At 38.8% G+C, this 24173-nt stretch overlaps 1 pseudogene; it reads right to left on the bottom strand.

Moving 5' to 3' along the window:
• Positions 1-23410: 23410 nt before the first annotated feature.
• LOC113613108 (ubiquitin-like protein FUBI pseudogene) lies at positions 23411-23871 on the bottom strand (annotated as a pseudogene).
• Positions 23872-24173: the final 302 nt, after the last annotated feature.

Raw genomic sequence — 24173 nt, forward strand, 5'->3', positions numbered from 1 at the left:
AGATTCCACATATATGCGTTAATGTGATATTTCTTTTCCTCTTTCTGACTTACCTCTGTATGACAGACTCAAAGTCCATCCACGTCTCTACAAATGACACAGTTTAATTATTTTTATGGCTGAATAACATTCCATTGTATACATGTACCACACCTTTATCCATTCCCCTGTTGATGGACATTTAGTTTGCTTCCATGTCCTGGCTATTGTAAATAGTTTTGCAATGAACAATGGGGTCCATGTGACTTTTTGAATCATGGTTTCACTGGGTATAAGTCCAGTAAGGGGATTTCTGGGTTCTATGATAGTTCTATTTTTAGTTTTCTAAGGAACCTCCATGTTGTTCTCCATACTGGCTGTATCAATTTACATTCCCACCAACAATGTAGGAGGATTCCCTTAGCTCCACACCCTCTCCAGCATTTATTGTTTGTAGATTTTTTGATGATGGCCATTCTGACTGGTGTGAGATGATATCTCATTGTGGTTTTGATTTGCATTTCTCTAATAATTAGTGATGTTGAGCATCTTTTCATGTGTCTGTTGGCTATCCCTATGTCTTCTTTGGATAAATGTCTATTTAGGTCTTCTGCCCATTTTTTGAATGGGTTGTTTGTTATTTTTAATATTGAGCTGCAAGTGCTGTTTGTATATTTTGAGATTAATCCTTTGTCAGTTGCTTCATTTGCAAATATTTCCTCCCATTCTGAGTGTTGTCTTTTCTTTTTTTTTTTAACATTTTTATTGGAGGATAATTGCTTTACAATGGTGTGTTAGTTTCTGCTCTATAACAAAGTGAATCAGTTATACATACACATATAACCCCATATCTCTTCCCTCTTGCATCTCCCTCCCTTCCATTTCCACCCTTCTAGCTGGTCACAAAGCACCGAGCTGATCTTCCTGTGCTATGTGACTACTTCTCACTAGCTATCTATTTTACATTTGGCAGTGTATATATGTCCATATATACACTACCACTCTCTCACTTTGTCCCAGCTTACCCTTCCCCCTCCCCATGCCCTCAAGTCCATTCTCTAGTATGTCTGCATCTTTATTCCCATCTTGACCCTAGGTTCTTCATGACCATTTTTTTTTTAGATTCCATATATATGTGTTAGCATACAGTATTTGTTTTTCTCTTTCTGACTTACTTCACGCTGTATGACAGACTCTAGGTCCATCCACCTCACTACAAATAACTCAATTTCGTTTCTTTCTATGGCTGAGTAATATTCCATTGTATATATGTGCCACATCTTCTTTATCCATTCATCTGTTGATGGACACTTAGGCTGCTTCCATGTCCTGGCTATTGTAAATAGAGCAATGAACATTGTGGTACATGACTCTTTTTGAATTATGGTTTTCTCAGGGTATATGCCCAATAGTGGGATTGCTGGGTCGTATGGTAGTTCTATTTGTAGTTTTCTAAGGAACCTCCATACTGTTCTCCATAGTGGCTGTATCAATTTACGTTTTCACTGACAGCATATGAGTGTTCCCTTTTCTCCACACTCTCTCAAGCATTTATTGTTTGTAGATTTTTTGATGATAGCCATTCTGACAGGTGTGAGATGATATCACATTGTAGTTTTGATTTGCATTTATCTAATGATTAATGATGTTGAGCATTCTTTCATGTATTTGTTGGCAATCTGGTATATCTTCTTTGGAGAAATGTCTATTTAGGTCTTCTGCCCATTTTTGGATTGGGTTGTTTGTTTTTTTGATATTGAGCTACATGAGCTGCTTGTAAATTTTGGAGATTAATCCTTTGTCAGTTGCTTCATTTGCAAATATTTTCTCCCATTCTGTGGGTTGCCTTTTCGTCTTGTTTATGGTTTCCTTTGCTGTGCAAAAGCTTTTAAGCTTAATTAGGCCCCATTTGTTTAGTTGCAGCATGTGGGACCTTCGATGCTTCATGTGGGATCTTTGATGCTTCATGTGGGATATTCGGTGAGGCATGTGGGATCTTTAGTTGTGGCATGTGGGATCTAGTCACCTGACCAGGGATCTAACCTCAGTCCCCTGTATTGGGAGTGTGGCGTCTTACCCATTGGACCACCAGGGAAGTCCCCAGAATTGTGCCATTTGCAGATGTACTCTTGATGTACTTATGAGGAATGACGAATTATGTGTCCTCCTATTCCTCCATCTTGACTCCTCCCTCAGTTTCATTGATCTTTGCTATTGCTTTCTTCACCTTTATTTCATTTATTTCTTCTCTGTTCTTATGATTTCGTTGCTTCTACTAACTTTAGTTTGTTTGTGTGTGTGTGTGTGCTTTTTCTCTAGTTGCATTAGGTGTAGGGTTACGTTGTTTATTTGAGATTTTTTTCTTGTTTCCTGAGGTAAGATTGTATTGCTATAAACTTCCCTCTTAGAACTGTTTTGCTGCATCCCATAGGTTTAGTTTTAGTTTTCATTTGTCTCTAGGTATTTTTTGATTTCCTCTTTGATTTATTCAGTGATCCATTAGTTGTTTAGTAGCATATTGTTTAGCCTCCATGTGTTTGTGTTTTTTACAGTTTTATTTTTCTTGTAGTTTATTTCTAATCTCATAGCATTGTGGTTGAAAACGATGCTTGATATGTTTTCAATTTTCTTAAATTTACTGAGGCTCAGTTTGTGGCCCAGCATGTGGTCAATCCTGGAGAATGTTCCACATGCACATGAGAAGAATGTGTATTCTGCTGCTTTGGGATGGAATGCTCTATAAATATCAATTAAGTCATCTGGTCTAATGTGTCATCTAAAGCCTGTGTTTCCTTATTGATTTTGTCTGGATCAGCTTTCCATTGATGACAATGGGGGTTAAATCCCCCACTATTACTGTGTTACTGTCAACGTCTCCCTTTATAGCTGTTAATATTTTCATTATATATTGAGGTGCTCGTATGTTGAGTGTACATATATTTACAATTGTTATATCTTCTTCTTGGATTGATCCCTTAATCATTATGTAGAGTCCTTCTTTGTCTCTTGTAACTTTTCTTTATTTTAAAGTCTATTTCATCTGATATGAGTATTGCTACTCAGCTTTCTTTTGCTTTCCATTTGCATGGAATACCATTTTCCATCCCCTCTCTTTCAGTCTGAATATGTCCCTAGATCTGAATTGGGTCTCTTGTAGACAGCATATATATGGGTCTTGTTTTTGTATCGCTTCAGCCAGTTTATGGCTTTTGATTAGAGCATTTAATCTGTTTACATTTAAGGTAATAATTGATATGTATTTTCTTATTGCCATTTTGTTACTTGTTTTGGATTTGTTTTTGCAGGTCTTTTTTCTTCTCTTCCTCTTTTGTTCTCTTCTCTTGTGATTTGATGTCTAACTTTAGTGTTTCCTTTGGATTCATTTTTCTTTTCTGTGTGTGTGTATCTACTATTGATGTTCAGTTTGCAGTTACCAGGACGTTTTGATATAGCAGTCTATATATAAAAAATATATATTTTTAATTGCTGGCCTTTTAATTTCAAATGCATTTCCAATATCCTGCATTTGTGGTCTCCTCAGAATTGCTGTTTTTGATATCATATTAGTGTGTGGATGATTTTCTACCTTTACTGTATGTTTGCCTTTATTGGTGAGCTTTTCCATTCCCAATTTTCTTGTTTCTAGTTGTGGTCTTTTCTTTTCAGCTTAGAGTAGCTCTTTTAAGCATATGTTGCAAAGCAGGTCTGGTGGTGCTGAATTCTCTTAGCTTTTCCTTCTCTGTAAAGTTTTTGATTTCTCCCTCAAATCTGAATAACAGCCTTACTGGGTAGAGTATCCTTTATTGTAGCTTCTTCCCTTTCATCACTTTAAATATATCGTGCTGCTCCCTTCTGGCCTACAGAGTTTCTACTGAGAAATCAGCTGATAACCTTATGGGAGTTCCTTTGTATATTAATTGTCATTTTTCTCTTGTTGCTTTTAATATTTTTTGACTTTAGTTTTCTTCAATTTGATTACTATGTGTCTCCACGTGTTCCTCCTTGGGTTTATCCTTCCTGGGTGCCTTCTGGACTTAGGTCACTGTTTCCTTTCCCATTTTAAGGAAGTTTTCAGCTATTATCTTTTTAAATATTTTCTCAGGTCTTTTCTCTCTCTCTTTTCCTTCTGGGACTCCTCTAATGTGAATGGTGGTGCGTTTAATGTTGTCCCAGAGTTTTCTTAGAATGTTTTCATTTCTTTTCATTCTTCTTTCTGTATCTTTTCCATGGCAATGATTCCCACCATTCTGTCTTCCAGGTTACTTATCCAGTCTTCTATCTCACTTATTCTGCTATTGATTCCTTCTAGTGTATTTTTCATTTTAGTTATTGTATTGTTCATCTCTGTTTATTTGTTCTTTCGTTCTTCTAGGTCTTTCTTAAATATTTCTTGCATCTTCTTGATCCTTGCCTCCATTCTTTTCCCAAGGTCTTGGATCATTGTCACTACCAATATTCTGAATTCTTTTTTTGGAAAGTTGCTTATCTCCATTTAGTTGTTCTTCTGGGGTTTCATCTTGTTCCTTCATCTGGGAAATATTCTTCTGCCACCTCATTTTGTTGAACTTTCTGTGATTGCAGTTTCCATTCAACAGGCTGCTGTATTGTAGTTCTTGCTTCTGCAGGAGACTCTCCAATACTAGCAGATAAGTCTGGCCCAGTCACTTATGGGGTCACTGCATTTTCTCCTGGATCCTTGTGCACATGAGACTTTGTGTGCACCCTCCAGGAGTGAAGTTTCTGTTTCTGTCAGTCCTCTGGAAGTCCTGTGATCAAACCCCTCTGGCCTTCAAAGCAGATTCCCTGGGGACTCCTCTTCCCCTTGCTGGACCCCCAGGCTGGGAAGCCTGACATGTGCCTCACAACTTTCACTCCTGTGGTATAACCTCTGTGGTATAATTGTTTTCCAGTTTGTGGGTCGCCCAGCTGGCAGGTATGGGATTTGATTTTATTGTGATTGCACCCCTCCTATCATCTCACTGTGGCTTCTTCTTTTTCTGTTGTTGTAGGGAATCTTTTTTGGCAGGTTCCAGCATTTTTTGCCAATGGTTGTTCAGCAGTTAGTTGTGATTTTTGATGTTCTTATAAGAAGGGAGTGAGCTCACATCCTTCTAGTCCACCATATTCGAAATCTCTGATTATCCTTCTTTATTGGCTTCTGCCATTCCCAAATATAGAAGTCCCACAAAGTTCTGTTCTTTGCTCCTCTTTCTCTATATGCTCAGGTAGGTAGCATTTATTGAACATATTGTGCGTCAGAGGAAGCCTTGGCATACATGTATGCTTTATCTCATTGATGGTTTTCAACAGCCCCTTGAGGTATGTGCTATTATTATCTCTATTTCACACATGAGGAAACCAAGGCACAGAGAAATGAGGTAATTTGATTGATTTCACACAACTGGCAAATGTCAGAGCTTGAACTGAAACCCAGGCAGTCTGAAACCAGAGAGCACACTTATGTGGTCCCTGCATTTGTGATTTGTTTTATGATTAAGAGTCAGACTATAAAACTAGACTGCTGGGTTCAAATCCCAACTTCACCATTTTCTAGCTATATGACTGTGAGCAGGTGACTTCACTTCCATGAGCTTGTTTCCTTACCTGTAAAATGGGAAAATAATAGTAAGGATGATTGAAGATTGAATGATCTCATTTATGGAAAACACTTAGAACACTATCTGACATCAGGTAAACAATATAAAAATATTGCCTATAATTATTATTTTATTTTTATATCTCTCTGAACTTTCAATATTTATATAGGCTACATATTTTCATCAGTTTCATTGAGATATTATTGACATAAAACATATGTAAGTATAAGGAGTAAAAAGTGATGATATGATACCTCTATAGATTGTGAAACCACAATAGAGTTAGTTAATTTCTCCATCCCTTCACATAATTACCTTTTTCTGGTAGCAATACTTTTAAGGTCTACTCTCTTAACACTTTCGAGTATATAATATAGTACTGTTAATTAATAATAGTCACAATGACATATGTTTGAACACCAGAACTTATTCATTTGACTGTATGAACTTTATATTTCTATAAGGTAAGCTTTTTTAGATTCCACATTAAAGTGAGAGCGTACAGGAGACCTTCAAGTTGGTGGAGGAGTAAGACATTGAGATCACCTTCCTGCCCACAAATACATCAGAAATACATCTACATGTGGAACAACTCCTATAGAACATTTACTGAACACTGGAAGAAGACCTCAGACTACCCAAAAGGAAAGAAAATCCCCACATACTTGTGTAGGGCAAAAGAAAAAAAAAAACAAAGACAAAAGAATAGGGATGGGAACCACACTTCTGGAGGGAGCTGTGAAGGAGGAAAAGTATCCACACACTAGGGAGTCCCTTCACTGGTGGGGATGGAGGGTGGGTGGGGGGACGGTTCAGAGCCACAGAGGAGAGTGCAGCAACAGGGGTGCAGAGGAAAAAACAGAGATATTCCTGCACAGACAATTGGTGATGACCAGCACTCACCAACCTGAGATGCTTGTCTGCTCACCCACTTGGGCAGGTGGGGGCTGGGAGCTGAGGCTTGGGCATTGGAACTCAGACCCCAGGGAGAGGACTGGGGTTGGCTGCATGAAGACAGCCTACAGTGGGTTAGTGCACCACAGCTAACTGGGAGGGAGTCAAAGATAATGTCTGGACCTGCCAAAGAAGCAAAATACCATGGTCTCTGGGTGTGTGAGGAGAGGGGATTCTTGCTCTTTGTGCACACAGAAGGCAGAGCACTGTGTAAGCAAGCTCCAGAGATGGGCACAAACCACGGCTATCAGCTTGGGCCCCAGAGACGGGCATAAAATGCTAAGGCTGCTTATGCTGCCACCAATAATCCTCTGTGCAAGCACAGGTCACTATCCACACCACCCCTCCCAGGAGCCTGTGCAGCATGCTACTGCCAGGGTCCTGAGATCCAGCGACAATTTTCCTGGGAGAACACACGTCATGCCTCAGGCTGTTGCAATGTTATGCTGGCCTCTACTGCCACAGGCTTGACCTGCATTCCAATTATGACTACCGCACCCCTCCCTCTCCCCGAACTGAGTGAGCAAGACAGTCCTAATCAACCACTGCTTTAACTCCCTCCTTTCTGGGTGGGGAACAGAAGCCTGAGGCCAGCCAAAATTCAGAGGCAGGCCCAAACCAAAGCTGAGCACCAGGAGCTGTGTGAAAAAAGAAGAGAAAGGGAAATTTCTCTGTTCAGCCTCAGGAGCAGCAGATTATATCTCCACAATCAATTTGAAGAACCCTGCATCTGTGGAATACCTGAATAGACAATGAATGTTCCCCAAACTGAGGTGGTGGATTTTGGGGAGCAACTGTAGACTTGGGGTTTGCTTTCTGCTTCTGATTTGTTTCTGGTTTTTATGTTAATCTTAGTTTGGTTTTCAGTGCATGTTATCATTGGTAGATTTGTTTATTGGCTTCGTTGCCATCTTCTTTTTTTATTTTATTTATTTTAATATATTTTATTTTTTTTCCTTTTTTATCTTTTTGTGAGGGTGTATGTATATGTTTCTTTGTGTGATTTTTGTCTGTTTAGGTTTGCTTTCACAATTTATCCTATGGTTCTCACTGTTCTTTTTTGTTGTTGTTGTTTGTTTACTTTTTTTAAGAGTGTGTGTGTGTGTGTATGTTTCTTTCTGTGATACTGTCTGTTTAGTTTTCCTTTTACCATTTGGTTTGAGGTTATATCTGTTCATGATTCTTCTTCCGTTTCTTCCAAGCCATGTGGTTGGCAATGTCTTGCTGTTCCAGCTGGGTATCAGATCTGAGTCTCTGAGGTGGGAGAGCCAAGTCCAGGACATTGGGCCACCAGAGACCTCCTGACTCCAAGTAAAACAAAACAGTGAGAACTCTACAAGAGATCTCCTTCTTAACACTAAGACCCAGGCCTACCAAATGGCCAGCAAAATCCAGTGCTGGATACCCCTTGCCAAACAACTAGCAAGACAGGAACACAGCCCGACCCATTAGAAGGGAGGTTGCCTAAAATCATACTAAGTTCACAGACATGCAAAAACACACCACTGGACAAGGGCCTCCCCACCAGAAGGAGAAGGACAAGATCCAGCCACACACACAAGAACACAGGGACCAGTATCTCCACAAAGTAGTCTAAAAAAGTCACTGAACCAACCTCACCCAGTGGGGGCAGACAATAAAAACAATGGGAGCTACGAACCTGCAGCCTGCAAAAAGGAGACCCCAAACACAGTAAGTTAAACAAAATAGGAACACAGAGAAATATGCAGCAGATGAAGGAGCAAGATAAAAACCCACCAGACCAAAAAAATGAAGACGATACAGGCAGTATACCTGAAAAACAATTCAGAGTAACGATAATAAAGATGATCCAAAATCCTGGAAATAGAATGGAGAAAATACAAGAAACCTTTAACAAGGACCTAGAAAAACTAAAGTGCAAACAAACAGTTATGAACAACACAAAATGAAATTAAAAATTCCCTAGAAGGAATCAATAGCAGAATAACTAAAGTACAAGAACAGATAAGTGACTTGGGAGATAAAATAGTGGAAATAACTGCCACAGAGCACATTAAAGAAAAAAGAATGAAGAGAATTGAGGACTGTCTCAGAGACCTCTGGGGCAGCACTAAACGTGCGAACATGTGAATTATAGGGGTCCCAGAAGAAGAAGAGAAAAAGAAAGAGTCTAAGAAAATACTTCAAGAGATTATAGTTGAAAACTTCCCTAACATGGGAAAGGAAATATTCAATCAAGCCTAGTAAGTGCAGAGAACCCTACACAGGATAAATCCAAGTAGAAACATGTCAAGACACATATTAACCAAACTATAAAATATTAAATACAAGGAAAAATATTAAAAGCAGCAAGGGAAAAGCAAAAATAACATACAAGGGAATCCCCTTAAGTTAACAGTTGAACTTTCAGAAGAAATGCTGCAAGCCAGAAGGGAGTGGCAAGACATATTTAAAGTGATGAAAGGGAAAAACCTACAACCAAGATTACTCTACCCAGCAAGGATCTCATTCAGATTCAATGGTGAAATTAAAATCTTTACAGGCAAGCAAAACTTAAGAGAATTCAGCACCATCAAACCAGCTTTACAACAAATGCTAAAGGAACTTCTCTAGGCAGGAAACACAAAAGAAGGAAAACACCTACAATAACAAACCCAAATCAATTAAGAAAATGGTAATAGGAACATACATATCTATAACTACCTTAAATGTAAATGAATTAAATGCTCCAACCAAAACACATAGACTGGCTGAAGGGATACAAAAACAAGACATGTATATATGCTGTCTACAGGAAACCCACTTCAGACCTAGGGACACATACAGACTGAAACTGAGGGGATAGAAAAGATATTCCATGCAAATAGAAATCAAAAGAAAGAAAGCTGGAGTAGTAGTACTCATATCAGACAAAATAGACTTTAAAATAAAGACTATTACAAGAGGCAAAGAATGACACTACATAATGATCAAGGGATCAACCCACGAAGAAGATATAACAATTGGAAATATTTATGCACCCAACATAGGAGCACCTCAATACATAAGGCAAATGCTACCAGCCATAAAAGGGGAAATCAGCAGTAATACAATAATAGGTGACTTTAACACCCCACTTTCACCAATGGACATATCATCCAAAATGATAAAAAAATAAGCAAACACAAGCTTAAAATGACACGTTAGACAAGATGGAGTAAATTGATCTTTATAGGACATTCTATCCCCAAAAAAGGAGAACACACTTTCTTCTCAAGTGTTCATGGAATATTCTCCAGGACAGATCATATCTTGGGTCACAAATCAAGCCTTGGTAAATTTAAGAAAATTGTAACTGTACAAACACATGGACGTTAAACAATACACTACTATATAACCAAGAGATCATTGAAGAAACTAAAGAGGAAATCAAAAAATGCCTAAAATGGAATGACAATGGAAACACGACGACCCAAAACCTATGGGATGCAGCAAAAGCAGTTCTAAGAGGGAATTTTTATCAAAACAATCCTCACCCAAGAAACAAGAAAAACCTCAAATAAGCAACCTAACCTTACATCTAAAGCAATTAGAGAAAGAAGAATTTAAAAACTCAAACTTAGCAGAAGGAAAGAAATCATAAAAATCAGATGAGGAATAAACGAAAAAGAAATGAAGGAAACAATAGCAAAGAACAATAAAACTGAACAGTGGTTCTTTGAGAAAATAAACAAAATTCATGAATCATTAGCCAGACTCATCAGGAAAGAAAGGGAGAAGATTGAAATCAACAGAATTAGAAACGAAAAAGAAGTAACAACTGACACTGCAGAAATGCAAAGGAGCAGGAGAGAATGCTACAAGAAACTATAGGCCAATAAAATGGACAACCTGGAAAAAGTGGACAAATTTTTAGAAAAGTGCAACCTTACAAGGTTGAACCAATACAAAATAGGAAATATGAACAGACCAATCACAAGCACTGAAATTGAAACTGGGATTAAAAATCTTCCAACAAAGAAAAGCCCAGGACCAGATGGCTTCACAGGTGAATTCTATCAAACATTTAGAGAAAAGCTAAAACCTACCCTTCTCAAACTCTTCCAAAACATAGCAGAGGGAAGAACACTCCCAAACTCATTCTATAAGGCCATCATCACCCTGATACCCAAAACAGGCAAAGATGTCACAAAAAAAGAAAACCACAGGTCAATGCCACTTATGAACATAGATTTGAAAATCCTCAGCAAAATACTCACAAACAGAATCCAATAGCACATTAAAAGGATCATGCACCATGATGAATTGTGGTTTATCCCAGGAATGCAAGGATTCTTCAGTATACGCAAATCAATCAATGTGATACACCATATTAACAAATTGAAGGATAAAAACCATATGATGATCTCAATAGATGCAGAAAAAGATTTCAACACCCATTTATGATAAAAATTATCCAGAAAATAGGCATAGAGGGAACCTACATCAATATAATAAAAAGCATATATCACAAAACCACAGACAACATCTTTTTCAATGATGAAAAATGAAACAATTTCCTCCAAGATCAGGAACAAAATGAGGTTGCCCACTCTCACCACTATTATTCAACATAGTTTTGGAAGTTTTAGCCACAGCAATCGGAGAAGAAAATGAAAGGAATTCAAATCGGAAAAGAATTAAAACTTTCACTGTTTACAGATGAAATGATACTATACATAGAGAATCCTAAAGATGCTACCAGAAAACAACTAGAGCTAATCATTGAATTTGGTTAAGTAAGAGGATACAAAATTAATGTACAGAAATCTCTTACATACGTATGCACTAACGATGAAAAATCTAAAAGAGAAATTAAGGAAACACTCCCATTTACCATTGCAACATAAAGAATAAAATACCTAGGAATAAACCTACTTAAGGAGACAAAAGACCTGTATGCTGAAAACTATAAAACACTGATGAAAGAAATTAAAGAAAATACAAAAAGATGGAGAGATATACCACGTTCTTGGATTGGAAGAATCAACATTGTGAAAATGACTCTACTACCCAAAGAAATCTAAACAATCAATGCAATCCCTATCAAATTACCAGTGGCATTTTTCACAGAACTAGAACAAAAATTTTACAATTTGTATGGAAACACAAAAGACCCCGAATAGCCAAAGCAATCTTGAGAAAGAAAAACGGAGCTGGAGGAATCAGGCTCCCTGACTTTAGACTATCCTACAAAGCTACATTTATCAAGACAGTATGGTTCTGGCACAAAAACAGAAATATAGATCAATGGAACAGAATAGAAAGCCCCAAGATAAACCCAACCACATATGTTCTCCTTATCTTTATTAAATGAGGCATGGATATATAATGGAGAAAAGACAGCCTCTTCAATATATGGTGCTGGGAAAACTGGACAGCTACATGCAAAAGAAAGAAATTAGAACACTCCCTAACACCATACACAAAAATAAATTCGAAATTGTTTAAAGACCTAAATGTAAGGTCAGACACTATAAAACCATTAGAGGAAAATATAGGCAGAACACTCTATGCCATAAATCACAGCAAGATCCTTTTGACCCACCTCCTAGAGAAATGGAAATAAAAATAAAAATTAACAAATGAGACCTAATGAAACTTAGGAGATTTTTCACAGCAAAGGAAAGTATAAACAAGACGAAAAGACAAACCTCAGAATGGAGAAAATATTTGAATTTGAAGCAACTGACAAAGGATTTATCTACAATATATAGAAGCAGCTCATGCAGCTAAATATCAAAAACCAAACATCTCCGTCCAAAAATGGGCAGACAACCTAAATAGACATTTCTCCAGAGGTATACACATTGCCAGAAAACACATGAAAGGATGCTCAACATCACTAATCATTAGAGAAATGGAAATCAAAACTACAATGAGGTATCACCTCACACCGGTCAGAATGGCCATCATCAAAATATCTACAAACAATAACTGCTGGAGAGGGTGTAGAGAGAAGGGAACCCTCCTGCACTGTTGGTGGGAATGTAAATTGTATAATACTTAAAGAGTTACTGAATTCAGTTTGCTAATTTTTGGTTGAGAATTTCTAAATCTATATTCATCAGGGATATTGGCCTGTGGTTTTTTTGTTTGTTTGTTTGTTTTTTCTCATAGTGTCCTTATCTGGATTTGGTATCAATATAATGTTGGCCTTGTAAACTGAGTTTGATCCTTTTTCAATTTTTTGGATGAGTTTGATAAGGATTGCTGTTAATACTTCTTTAAATGTTTGGTAGAATTTATCAGTGAAACTATCTGCTCCTGGGCTTTTCTTTGTTGGGAAATTAGTATTTCAATCCCTTTACTTGTTATAAGTCTGTTCACATTTTCTATTTCTTCCTGATTCAAACTTGGTAGGTTATATATTTCTAGAAATGTGTGCATTTTATCTAGGTTATCAAATTTGTTGGTGTTTAATTATTGATAGTAGTCTCTTATGATTCTTTGCATTGCTGTGTTGTCAGTTGTTATGTCTTCTCTTTCATTTCTGATTTTCTTTTTTTTATTTTACTTTTTTTTTTTTGTTTTTTTAAACATCTTTCATTGGGGTATAATTGTTTTCCAATGGTGTGTTAGTTTCTGCTTTATAACAAAGTGAATCAGTTATACATATACATATACATATGTTCCCATATCTCTTCCCTCTTGTGTCTCCCTCCCTCCTACCCTCCCTATCCCACCCCTCCAAGTGGTCACAAAGCACCGAGCAGATATCCCTGTGCCATGTGGCTGCTTCCCACGAGCTATCTACCTTACGTTTGTTAGTGTATATATTTCCATGCCTCTCTCTCACCATGTCAAAGCTCACCCTTCCCCCTCCCCATATCCTCAAGTCTGTTCTCCAGTAGGTCTGTGTCTTTATTTCTGTCTTACCCCTAGGTTCTTCATGACATTTTTTTGCTTAAATTCCATATATATGTGTTAGCATACGGTATTTGTCTTTCTCTTTCTGACTTACTTCACTCTGTGTGACAGACTCTAGGCCTATCCACCTCATTACAAATAGCTCAATTTCATTTCTTTTTATGGCTGAGTTATATTCCATTATATATATGTGCCACATCTTCTTTATCCATTCATCTGATGATGGGCATTTAGGTTCTTTCCATCTCCGTGCTATTGTAAATAGAGCTGCAATGAACGTTTTGGTACATGACTCTTTTTGAATTTTGGTTTTCTCAGGGTATATGCCCAGTAGTGGGATTGCTGGGTCATATGGTAGTTCTATTTCTAATTTTTAAAGGAACCTCCATACTGTTCTCCATAGTGGCTGAACCAATTCACATTCCCAGCAGCAATGCAAGAGTGTTCCCTTTCCTCCACACCCTCTCCAGCATTTATTGTTTGTAGATTTTTTGATGATGGCCATTATGACTGGTGTCAGATGATATCTCATTGTAGTTTTGATTTGCATTTCTCTAATGATTAATGATGTTGAACATTCTTTCATGTGTTTGTTGGCAACCTGCATATCTTCTTTGGAGAAATGTTTATTTAGGTCTTCTGCCCATTTTTGGATTGGGTTGTTTGTGTTTTTGTTATTGACCTGCATGAGCTGCTTATAAATTATGGAGATTAATCCTATGTCAGTTGCTTCATTTGCAAATATTTTCTCCCATTCTGAGGGCTGTCTTTTGGTCTTGTTTATGGTTTCCTTTGCTGTGCAAAACCTTTGAAGTTTCATTAGGTCCCATTTGTTTATTTTTGTTTTTATTTCCATTTCTCTAGGAGGTGGGTCAGAAAGTATCTTGCTGTGATTTATGTCACAGAGTGTTCTGCCTATGTTTTCCTCTAAGAGTTTGATAGTTTCTGGCCTTACATTTAGGTCTTTAATCCATTTTGAGCGTATTTTTGTGTATGGTGTTAGGGAGTGATCTAATCTCATAGTTTTACAAGTACCTGTGCAGTTTTCCCAGTACCACTTATTGAAGAGGCTGTCCATTCTCCATTGTACATTCCTGCCACCTTTATCAAAGATAAGGTGTCCATATGTGCGTGGGTTTATCTCTGAGCTTTCTATCCTGTTCCATTTATCTATCTTTCTGTTTTTGTGCCAGTACCATACTGTCTTGATTATTGTAGCTTTCTAGTATAGTCTGAAGTCAGGGAGCCTGATTCCTCCAGCTCAATGTTTCGTTCTCAAGATTGCTTTGGCTATACGGGGTCTTTTGTGTTTCCATGCAAATTGTGAAATTTTTTGTTCTAGTTCTGTGAAAAATGCCAGTGGTAGTTTGATAGGGATTGCATTGAATCTATAGATTGCTTTGGGTAGTAGAGTCAGTTTCACAATGTTGATTCTTCCAATCCAAGAACATGGTATATCTCTCCATCTATTTGTATCATCTTTAATTTCTTTCATCAGTGTCTTATAATTTTCTGCATAAAGGTCTTTTTTCTCCTTAAGTAGGTTTATTCCTAGATATTTTATTCTTTTTGTTGCAATGGTAAATGGGAGTGTTTTCTTGATTTCACTTTCAGATTTTTCATCATTAGTGTATAGAAATGCCAGAGATTTCTGTGCATTAATTTTGTATCCTTCTACTTTACCAAATTCATTGATTAGATCTAGTAGTTTTCTGGTAGCATCCTTAGGATTCTCTATGTATAGTATCATATCATCTGCAAACAGTGACAGCTTTACTTCTTTTCCAATTTGGATTCCTTTTATTTCCTTTTCTTCTCTGATTGCTGTGGCTAAAACTTCCAAAACTATGTTGAATAAGAGTGGTGAGAGTGGGCAACCTTGTCTTGTTCCTGATCTTAGTGGAAATGCTTTCAGTTTTTCACCATTGAGGATGATGTTGTCTGTGGGCTTGTCATATATGACCTTCATTATGTTGAGGAAAGTTCCCTCTATGCCTACTTTCTGCAGGGTTTTTATCATAAATGGGTGTTGAATTTTGTCAAAAGCTTTCTCTGCATCTATTGAGATGATCATATGGTTTTTCTCCTTGAATTTGTTAATATGGTTTATCACATTGATAGATTTGCGCACATTGAAGAATCCTTGCATTCCTGGAAAAAATCCCACTTGATCATGGTGTATGATCCTTTTAATGTGCTGTTGGATTCTGTTTGCTAGTATTTTGTTGAGGATTTTTGCATCTATGTTCATCAGTGATATTGGCCTGTAGTTTTCTTTCTTTGTGACATCCATGTCTGGTTTTGGTATCAAGGTGATGGTGGCCTCGTCGAAGGAATTTGGGAATGTTCCTCCCTCTTCTATATTTTGGAAGAGTTTGAGAAGGATAGGTGTTAGCTCTTCTCTACATGTTTGATAGAATTCACCTGTGAAGCCATCTGGTCCTGGGCTTTTGTTTGTTGGAAGATTTTTAATCACAGTTTCCATTTCAGTGCTTGTGATTGGTCTGTTCATATTTTCTATTTCTTCCTGATTCAATCTTGGCAGGTTGTGCATTTCTAAGAATTTGTCCGTTTCTTCCAGATTGTCCATTTTATTGGCAGAGGGTTGCTTGTAGTAATCTCTCATGATCTTTTTTATTTCTGCAGTGTCAATTGTTACTTCTCCTTTTTCATTTCTAATTCTATTGATTTGAGTCTTCTCCCTTTTTTTCTTGTTGAATCTGGCTAATGGTTTATCTATTTTTTTTATCTTCTCAAAGAATCAACTTTTAGTTTTATTGTTTTTTGTCCTCGTTTCCTTCATTTCTTTTTCATTTATTTCTGATTTTTATGATTTCTTTCCTTCTGCTAACTTTTGTTTTTTTTTTGTTCTTCTTTCTCTAATTGCTTTAGGTCCAAGGTTAGGTTGTTTATTCGAGATGTTTCTTGCTTCTTAAGGTGGACTTGTATTGCTATAAACTTCCCTCTTAGAACTGCTTTTGCTGCATCCCATAGGTTTTGGGTCGTTGTGCCTCCATTGTCATTTGTTTCTAGGTATTTTTTGATTTCCTCTTTGATTTCTTCAGTGATCACTTCGTTATTAAGTAGTGTAATTGTTTAGCCTCCATGTGTTTGTAGTTTTTACACATCTTTTCCTGTAATTGATATCTACTCTCATGGCATTGTGGTCAGAAAAGATACTCGATACAATTTCAATATTCTTAAATTTACCAAGGCTTGATTTGTGACCCAAGATATGATCTATCCTGGAGAATGTTCCATGAGCACTTGAGAAAAATGTGTATTCTGTTGTTTTTGGATGGAGTGTCCTATAAATATCAATTAAGTCCATCTTGTTTAATATATCATTTAAAGCTTGTGTTTCCTTATTTATTTTCATTTTGGATGATCTGTCCATTGGTGAAAGTGGGGTGTTAAAGTCCCCTACTATGAATGTGTTACTGTCGATTTCCTCTTTTATGGCTGTTAGTTTTTCCCTTATGTATTGTGGTGCTCCTATTTTGGGTGCATACATATTTACAATTGTTATATTTTCTTCTTGGATCAATCCCTTGAGCATTATGTAGTGTCCTTCTTTGTCTCTTCTAATAGTCTTTATTTTAAAGTCTATTGTGTCTGATATGAGAATTGCTACTCCAACTTTCTTTTGGTTTCCATTTGCTTGGAATATCTTTTTCAATCCCCTCACTTTCAGTCTGTGTGTGTCCCTAGGTCTGAAGTGGGTCTCTTCTGGACAGCATATATATGGGTCTTGTTTTAGTATTCATTCAGCCACTCTGTGTCTCTTGGTGGGAGCATTTAATCCATTTACATTTAAGATAATTATCGATATGTATGTTCCTATTCCCATTTTAAAAAATTTTTTTGGTTTCTTACTATAGGTGTTGTCCTTCTCTAGTGTTTCTTGCCTAGAGAAGTACCTTTAGCATTTGTTGTAAACCTGGTTTGGTGGTGCTGAACTCTCTCAGCTTTCCTTGTCTGTAAAGGTTTTAATTTCTCCATCAAATCTGAATGAGCTCCTTGCTGGGTAGAGTAATCTTGGATGTAGACTTTAACTTTCATCTCTTTAAATATGTCCCGCCACTCCATTCTGGCCAGCAGAGTTTCTGCTGAAAGATCAGCTCTTAAGCTTATGGGGAATCTCTTTTATATTATTTGTTATTTTACCTTTGCTGATCTTAATATATTTTCTTTGTATTTAATTTTTGATAGTTTGATTAACGTGTGTCTTGGCATGTTTCTCCTTGGATTTATTTGGTATGGGGCTCTCTGTGCTTCCTGGACTTGATTAACTATTTCCTTTCCCATATTAGGGAAGTCTTCAAATATTTTCTCTTCGAATATTTTCTCAGTCCCTTTCTTTTTCTCTTCTTCTTCTGGGACACGTATAATTTGAATGTTGGTGCGTTTAATGTTGTCCCAGAGGTCTGAGAGTGTCCTCAGTTCTTTTCATTCCTTTTTCTTTATTCTGCTGTGCAGTAGTTATTTCCACTATTTTATCTTCCAGGTCACTTATCCATTCTTCTGCCTCAGTTATTCTGCTATTGATCCCTTCTAGAGTACTTTTAAATTCATTTATTGTGTTGTTCATCATTGCTTGTTTTCTATTTAGTTCTTCTAGTTCCTTCTTAAATGTTTCTTGCATTTTCTCTATTCTATTTCCAAGATTTTGGATCATGTTTATTATCATTATTCTGAATTCTTTTTCAGGTAGACTGCCTATTTCCTCTTCATTTGTTAGGTCTGGTGGATTTTTTCCTTGCTCCTTCATCTGCTGTGTGTTTTTCTGTCTTCTAATTTTGCTTATCTTACTGTGTTTGGGGACTCCTTTTTGCAGGCTGCAGGTTCGTCATTCCTGTTGGTTTTGGTGTCTGTCCCCAGGGGCTAAGGTTGGTTCAGTGGGTTGTGTAGGCTTCCTGGTGGAGGGAACTAGTGCCTGTGTTCTGATGGATGAGGCTGGATCTTGTCTTTCTGGTGGGCAGGTCCACGTCTGGTGGTGTGTTTTGGGGTGTCTGTGGCCTTGTTATGATTTTAGGAAGCAAATCTGCTAATGGATAGGGCTGTGTTCCTGTTTTGCAATTTATTTGGCATAGGGTGTACAGCACTGTAGCTTGCTGGTCATTGAGTGAAGCTGGGTGTTGGTATTGAGATGGAGATCTCTGGGATGTTTTCGCCATTTGATATAACGTAGAGCTGGGAGGTCTCTTGTGGACCAGGTCCTGAGGTTGGCTCTCACACCTCAGAGGCACAGTACTAACTTCTGGCTGGAGCATGAAGAGCTTGTTATCCACACGGCTCGGAATAAAAGGGAGAAAAAATAGGAAGAAAGGAAGAAAGAAATATGATAAAATAAAATAAAGATAAAATAACGTTATTAACAGTAATTATTAAGAAAAAAATTTAAAAATTAAAAAAAAGAAAAAAAACCGGACAGATAGACCCCTAGGACAAATGGTGAAAGCAAAGTCATACAGACAAAATCTCACACAGAAGCATACACATACCCACTGACAAAATGAGGAAAAGGGGAAAAAGTAATAAATCTTGCTCCCAAAGTCCACCTCCTCAATTTGAGATGATTCATTGTCTATTCAGGTATTCCACAGATGCAGGGTACATCAAGTTGATTGTGGAGTTTTAATCTGCTGCTTCTGAGGCTGCTGGGAGAAATTTCCCTTTTTCTTCTTTGTTCACACAGCTCCCGGGGTTCAGCTTTGGATTTGGCTCTTCTTCTGCATGTAGGTTGCCTAAGGGTGTCTGTTCTTCCCTTAGACAAGACGGGGTTAAAGGAGCAGCTGATTTGCCGGCTCTGACTCACTCAGGCCGGGGGGATGGAGGTGTATGGAATGCGAGACAGGCCTGCAGTGGCAGAGGCTGGCCTGACGTTGCACCAACTTGATGTGTGCCGTGCATTCTCCCAGGGTAGTTGTCCGTGGTTCTCGTGACCCTGGCATTGGCGGGCTGCACAGGCTTCCAGGAGGGGAGGTGTGGATAGTGACCTGTGCTCGCACACAGGGTTCCTGGTGGTGGCAGCAGCAGTCTTAGCATCCCATGCCCGTCTCTGGGGTCTGCGCTGATAGACGCGGCTCGCGCCCGTTTCTGGAGCTCCTTTAATCGGCTCTCTTAATCCCCTCTCCTCACACACCAGGAAACAAAGAGGCAAGAAAAATTCTCCTGCCTCTTCGGCAGCTCCAGACTTTTTCCCGGACTCCCTCCCAGCTAGCCGTGGTGCACTAACCCCTTCAGGCTGTGTTCACGCTGCCAACCCCAGTCCTCTCCCTGCGCTCCGACCTCTCCCTGAAGCCCGAGCCTCAGCTCCCAGCCCCACCCGCCCCGGCGGGTGAGCAGAGAAGCCTCTCGGGCTGGTGAGTGCTGGTCGGCACTGATCCTCTGTGCGGGAATCTCTCCGAGTTGCTCTGCACACCCATGTTGCTGTGCTCTCTTCCGCAGCTCTGAAGATTTCCCCCTCTGCCACCCCCTCTGCGAACCCGCGAAGGGGCTTCCTAGTGTGTGGAAACTTTTCCTCCTTCACAGCTCCCTCCCACTGGTGCAGGTCCTGTCCCTATTCTTTTGTCTCTGTTTTTTATTTTTTCTTTTGCCCTACCCAGGTATGTGGAGAGTTTCTTGGTTTTTGGGAGGTCTGAGGTCTTCTGCCAGCATTCAGTTGGTGTTCTATAGGAGCAGTTCCACATGTAGATGTATTTCTGATGTATCTGTGGGTAGGAAGATGATCCCAACATCTTACTCTTCTGCCATCTTCTCAAATCCCTGCTGTAGCACATCTTCTTGATCCATGCCTCTGTTGATGGGCATTTAAGTTGCTTCCATGTACTGACTACTGTAAATAGTGCTGCAATAAATATTGGGGTGCATGTGTCTTTTTGAATTTTGGTTTTCATGGCATATATGCCCAGTAATGGGATTTCTGGGTTATATGGCAGTTCTATATTTAGATTTTTAAAGAACCTCCATACTGTTCTTCACAGTGGTTGTATCCATTTACATTCCCACCAATGGGGTAAAAGGGTTCCCTTTTCTCCACACCCTTTCCAGCATTTATTGTTTGTAGATATTTTGATAATGGCTATTCTGACCAGCGTGATGTGATACCTCATACATTTTCTTAGTTTTTTTAGGTTTGTTTTCATAATTCTTTTTTCTTCTTTTGTGTTTCTCACCTAAAGAATATCCTTTAGCATTTGTTGTAAAGCTGGTTTGGTGGTTCTGAATTCTCTGAGCTTTTGCTTGTCTGTAAAGCTTTAGATTGCTTCATCAAATCTGAATGAAATCCTTGTTGGGTAGAGTAATTTTGGTTGTAGGTATTTCCCTTTCATCACTTTAAATATATCCTGCCACTCCCTTCTGGCCTGCAGTTTCTGTTGAAAAATCAGCTGATAAACTTATGGGCATCCCCTTGTATGTTATTTGTTGCTTTTCCCTTTTTACTTTTTTTTAAGTAGGAATAAAAAACAAACTTTTTTTTCTACAGGAACATCTCAATAGGCATATATAATGATTGATACATAACTTGCTCTACAATAAGATCTGATTGTATTAGGGTTTTACAGACATCTATACAGAAATCATAACACTGATTATAGTTTGGTTTTGAATTTTGATTTGCATGAGTTATTCATTCATTTGTTTCCCCTTAGAGAAAATAATAAGGGCCAAGTTACAACTGGACAATATGTAACAAATTGAAAATGTTTTTCTACATTATATTTCCTTGGATTTTTTATAGTGTTAATTTTTTTAACATCTTTATTGGAGTATAATTGCTTTACAATGGTGTGTTAGTTTCTGCTTTATAACAAAGTAAATCAGTTATACCTATACATATGTTCCCATATCTCTTCCCTCTTGCATCTCCCTCCCTCCCACCCTCCCTATCCCACCCTTCTAGGTGGTCACAAAGCACCGAGCTGATCTCCCTGTGCTATGCAGCTGCTTCCCACTAGCTATCTATTTTACATTTGGTAGTGTATATATGTCCATGCCACTCTCTCACTTTGTCACAGCTTACCCTTCCCCCTCTCCATATCCTCAAGTCCATTCTCTAGTAGGTCAGTGTCTTTATTCCCGTCTTACCCCTAGGTAAGTGTGTGGTTTTCATCATTTTTGTTTGCTCTTTAGGTTTTTAGGTCCTTGTTAAACTTTTTTTGGTATTTTCTGCATTCTATTTCTGAGATTTTGGATATCTTTACTATAATTACTGTGAATTCTTTTTCAGGTAGACTGCCTATTTTCTCTTCATTTGTTAGGTCTGGTGGGTTTTTGCCTTGCTCCTTCATCTGCTGTGTACTCCTCTGTCTTCTCACTTTGCTTAACTTACTGTGTTTGGGGTCTCCTTTTCACAGGCTGCTGGTTCATAGTTCCCGTTGTTTTTGGTGTCTGCCCCCAGTGGCTAGGGTTGGTTCAGTGGATTTTGTAGGCTTCCTGGTTGAGTGGACTGGCTCCTGTGTTCTGGAAAATGAGTCTGAATGTTGTCTTTTTGGTGGGCAGGACCACATTCAGTGGTGTGTTTTGGGCTGTCTGTGACCTTATTATGAGTTTAGGCAGCCTCTCTACTAATGGACATGGTTGTGTTCCTATCTTGCTAGTTGCTTGGCATAAGCTGTCCTGCACTGTAGCTTTCTGGCCATTGAGTGGAACTGGGTATTAGCGTTGAGATGGAGATCTCTGGGAGAGCTTTCACTATTTAATATTACATGGAGCCAGGAGGTCTCTGGTGGACTAGTTTCCTGATCTCAGCTCTCCCACCTCATAGGCACAGGTCTGACACCCAGCAGGAGCACCAAGACCCTGTCAGCCACACGGTCAGGTACATGGGGCTTTTCTTGCCTTTTGGGAAGTGTGAGGTCCTCTGCCAGTGTTTAGTAGGTGTTCTGTTGGAGTTGTTCCACATGTAGATGTATTTCTGATGTATTCATGGGGAGGAAAGTGATCTCCGCATCTCACTCCTCTGCCATCTTTGAAGTTCTCAGTCCAAGCCTGCATACTTTTACTGAGGAATTCTTAAACATTTAATGATGAAATAACACCAATTCTCTACAATCTCTTCCTTATTTTCTTTTCCTCTGTGCTCAGTCTAGGACCTGCTCATAGGGGGCCGTGTTCATAGGCCTCATCCCCTGCACTTCAGATCATACTTTCTTGTGAGAAATCAAGAACATGGATTTTTATTTTTTTTGCTGACATAGTCCAGCATCTGGTACAGTCCCTGGCATGTAGTAGGCTCTCTGTAAGTATCTGCCAGCTGTCTTCACAGTAGCAGTGCCGATTGCAGCTCTGTCATCCTCCCTGCCAAGGGCCTGGACTTGCGCCAGGGCTTCCGAAGGACAGGGGACAGTCTCTCGGGCTGCTGGATCAGGGTGTGCTGAGGAACCTGGGCCCCCATGATGGGAACACCAAAGTCGAGGGAGGCTAGGCTTGGGCGGCAGTAGCGGCATCCTGCTGCCAGTGCGAGTCCACTCACTTCAGCTTTCCTCACAGCACCTTACGCCCAGAAGTGGAAGGTACCTGTGCCGCTGCAGTGTGCACTGGGACTTCACTCACATGCTTACATCCTTCAACCCACCAGTCGGCCCCACAGGTGCCTTCCCCCACCACTGTCTCACCTGTATATTTTCTTTACATCTTTTTCACATGGTCTTACATAGAGCAAACTTTTTTATTTTGATGAGATTCAATTAATCATTCTTTTCTTTTATGAATTGTGCTTTTGTTGTCAAAACTAAAATCTCTGCCTAGCCCTAGATCTCCCAAAATTTCTCCTTTGATTTTTCTAAAAGTTTTATAGTTTTACTTTTACATTTGAATCCATTATCTATTTTGAGTTAATTTTTGTATAAGGTGTGTGGTATAGGTACATTTTTTTTTACTTATATATTTCCCATTATTCCAGTACTATTTGTTGAAATGTTGTCTTTCCTCCATGGAATTGATTTCATACCTTTGTCAAAAATCAGTTGAGCATATTGTATGTGTCTATTTCTGGGTACTCTATTCTTTTTTTTTTTTTTAATGACTGGACTAAGTGGCTTTATTAAAGACAGCCAAAATTACAAAGGACTTAAGAGTTGGCATTATGGCCCTTCTTCTTGCCAAAGGTAGGCACAATATTCACAAAGCACCAGTTGCACTGTATATGTCTCTTGGCCCAGCCCATCTTCTTCTTCTCTTGTTTGGCCACCTTGGAAGTCTGACCTCTTATTTTCCTGGCACCAGCCATGGAACCATGGACTTTACCTCCAATCATGTGGCTGGCTACTTCCAGAGTGCTCAGAGCCTCCACCCAACACTGGCCCAGAGTAGCCTCATCCTCTAGGGGTGCGCATTCCAGGAGCAGGACTTGATCTTCTGTAGTGATGCCCTCCAATGAGACTACATGAGCTTTGATCTGGGTGACAGTCTCCTGGTCAGTCACCTCGAGAGTGTGTAGCTCCTGAGCGTGGACAAAGAGATGCATGTTGGTGACTGAACCATGTATACCACTGCCACTAGTGTACTCTACTCTGTTCCATTGATCTACATGTCTATTTATCCACAAATACCACACTGTTTTGAATACTCTGGCTATATATGAAACCTTAATATCAAGTAGATTGATTCGCCCTGTACTTTATCCTTCTTTGTCAACATTGTTTTAGGTATCCTAGGACCATATACACTTCAGGGTAATCTTGTATATGTCTACCAGGAAACCTTCCTGGAATTATTTTGAGAATTAAATTAAACTTATCCATCAATCTGGGGAGAAGTTACATCTTT

This window comes from Aethalodelphis obliquidens, unplaced genomic scaffold (assembly GCF_003676395.1).
Source record: "Aethalodelphis obliquidens isolate GAN/ISIS:26980383/991018 unplaced genomic scaffold, ASM367639v1 scaffold85, whole genome shotgun sequence".
NCBI classification, from domain to species: domain Eukaryota; kingdom Metazoa; phylum Chordata; class Mammalia; order Artiodactyla; family Delphinidae; genus Aethalodelphis; species Aethalodelphis obliquidens.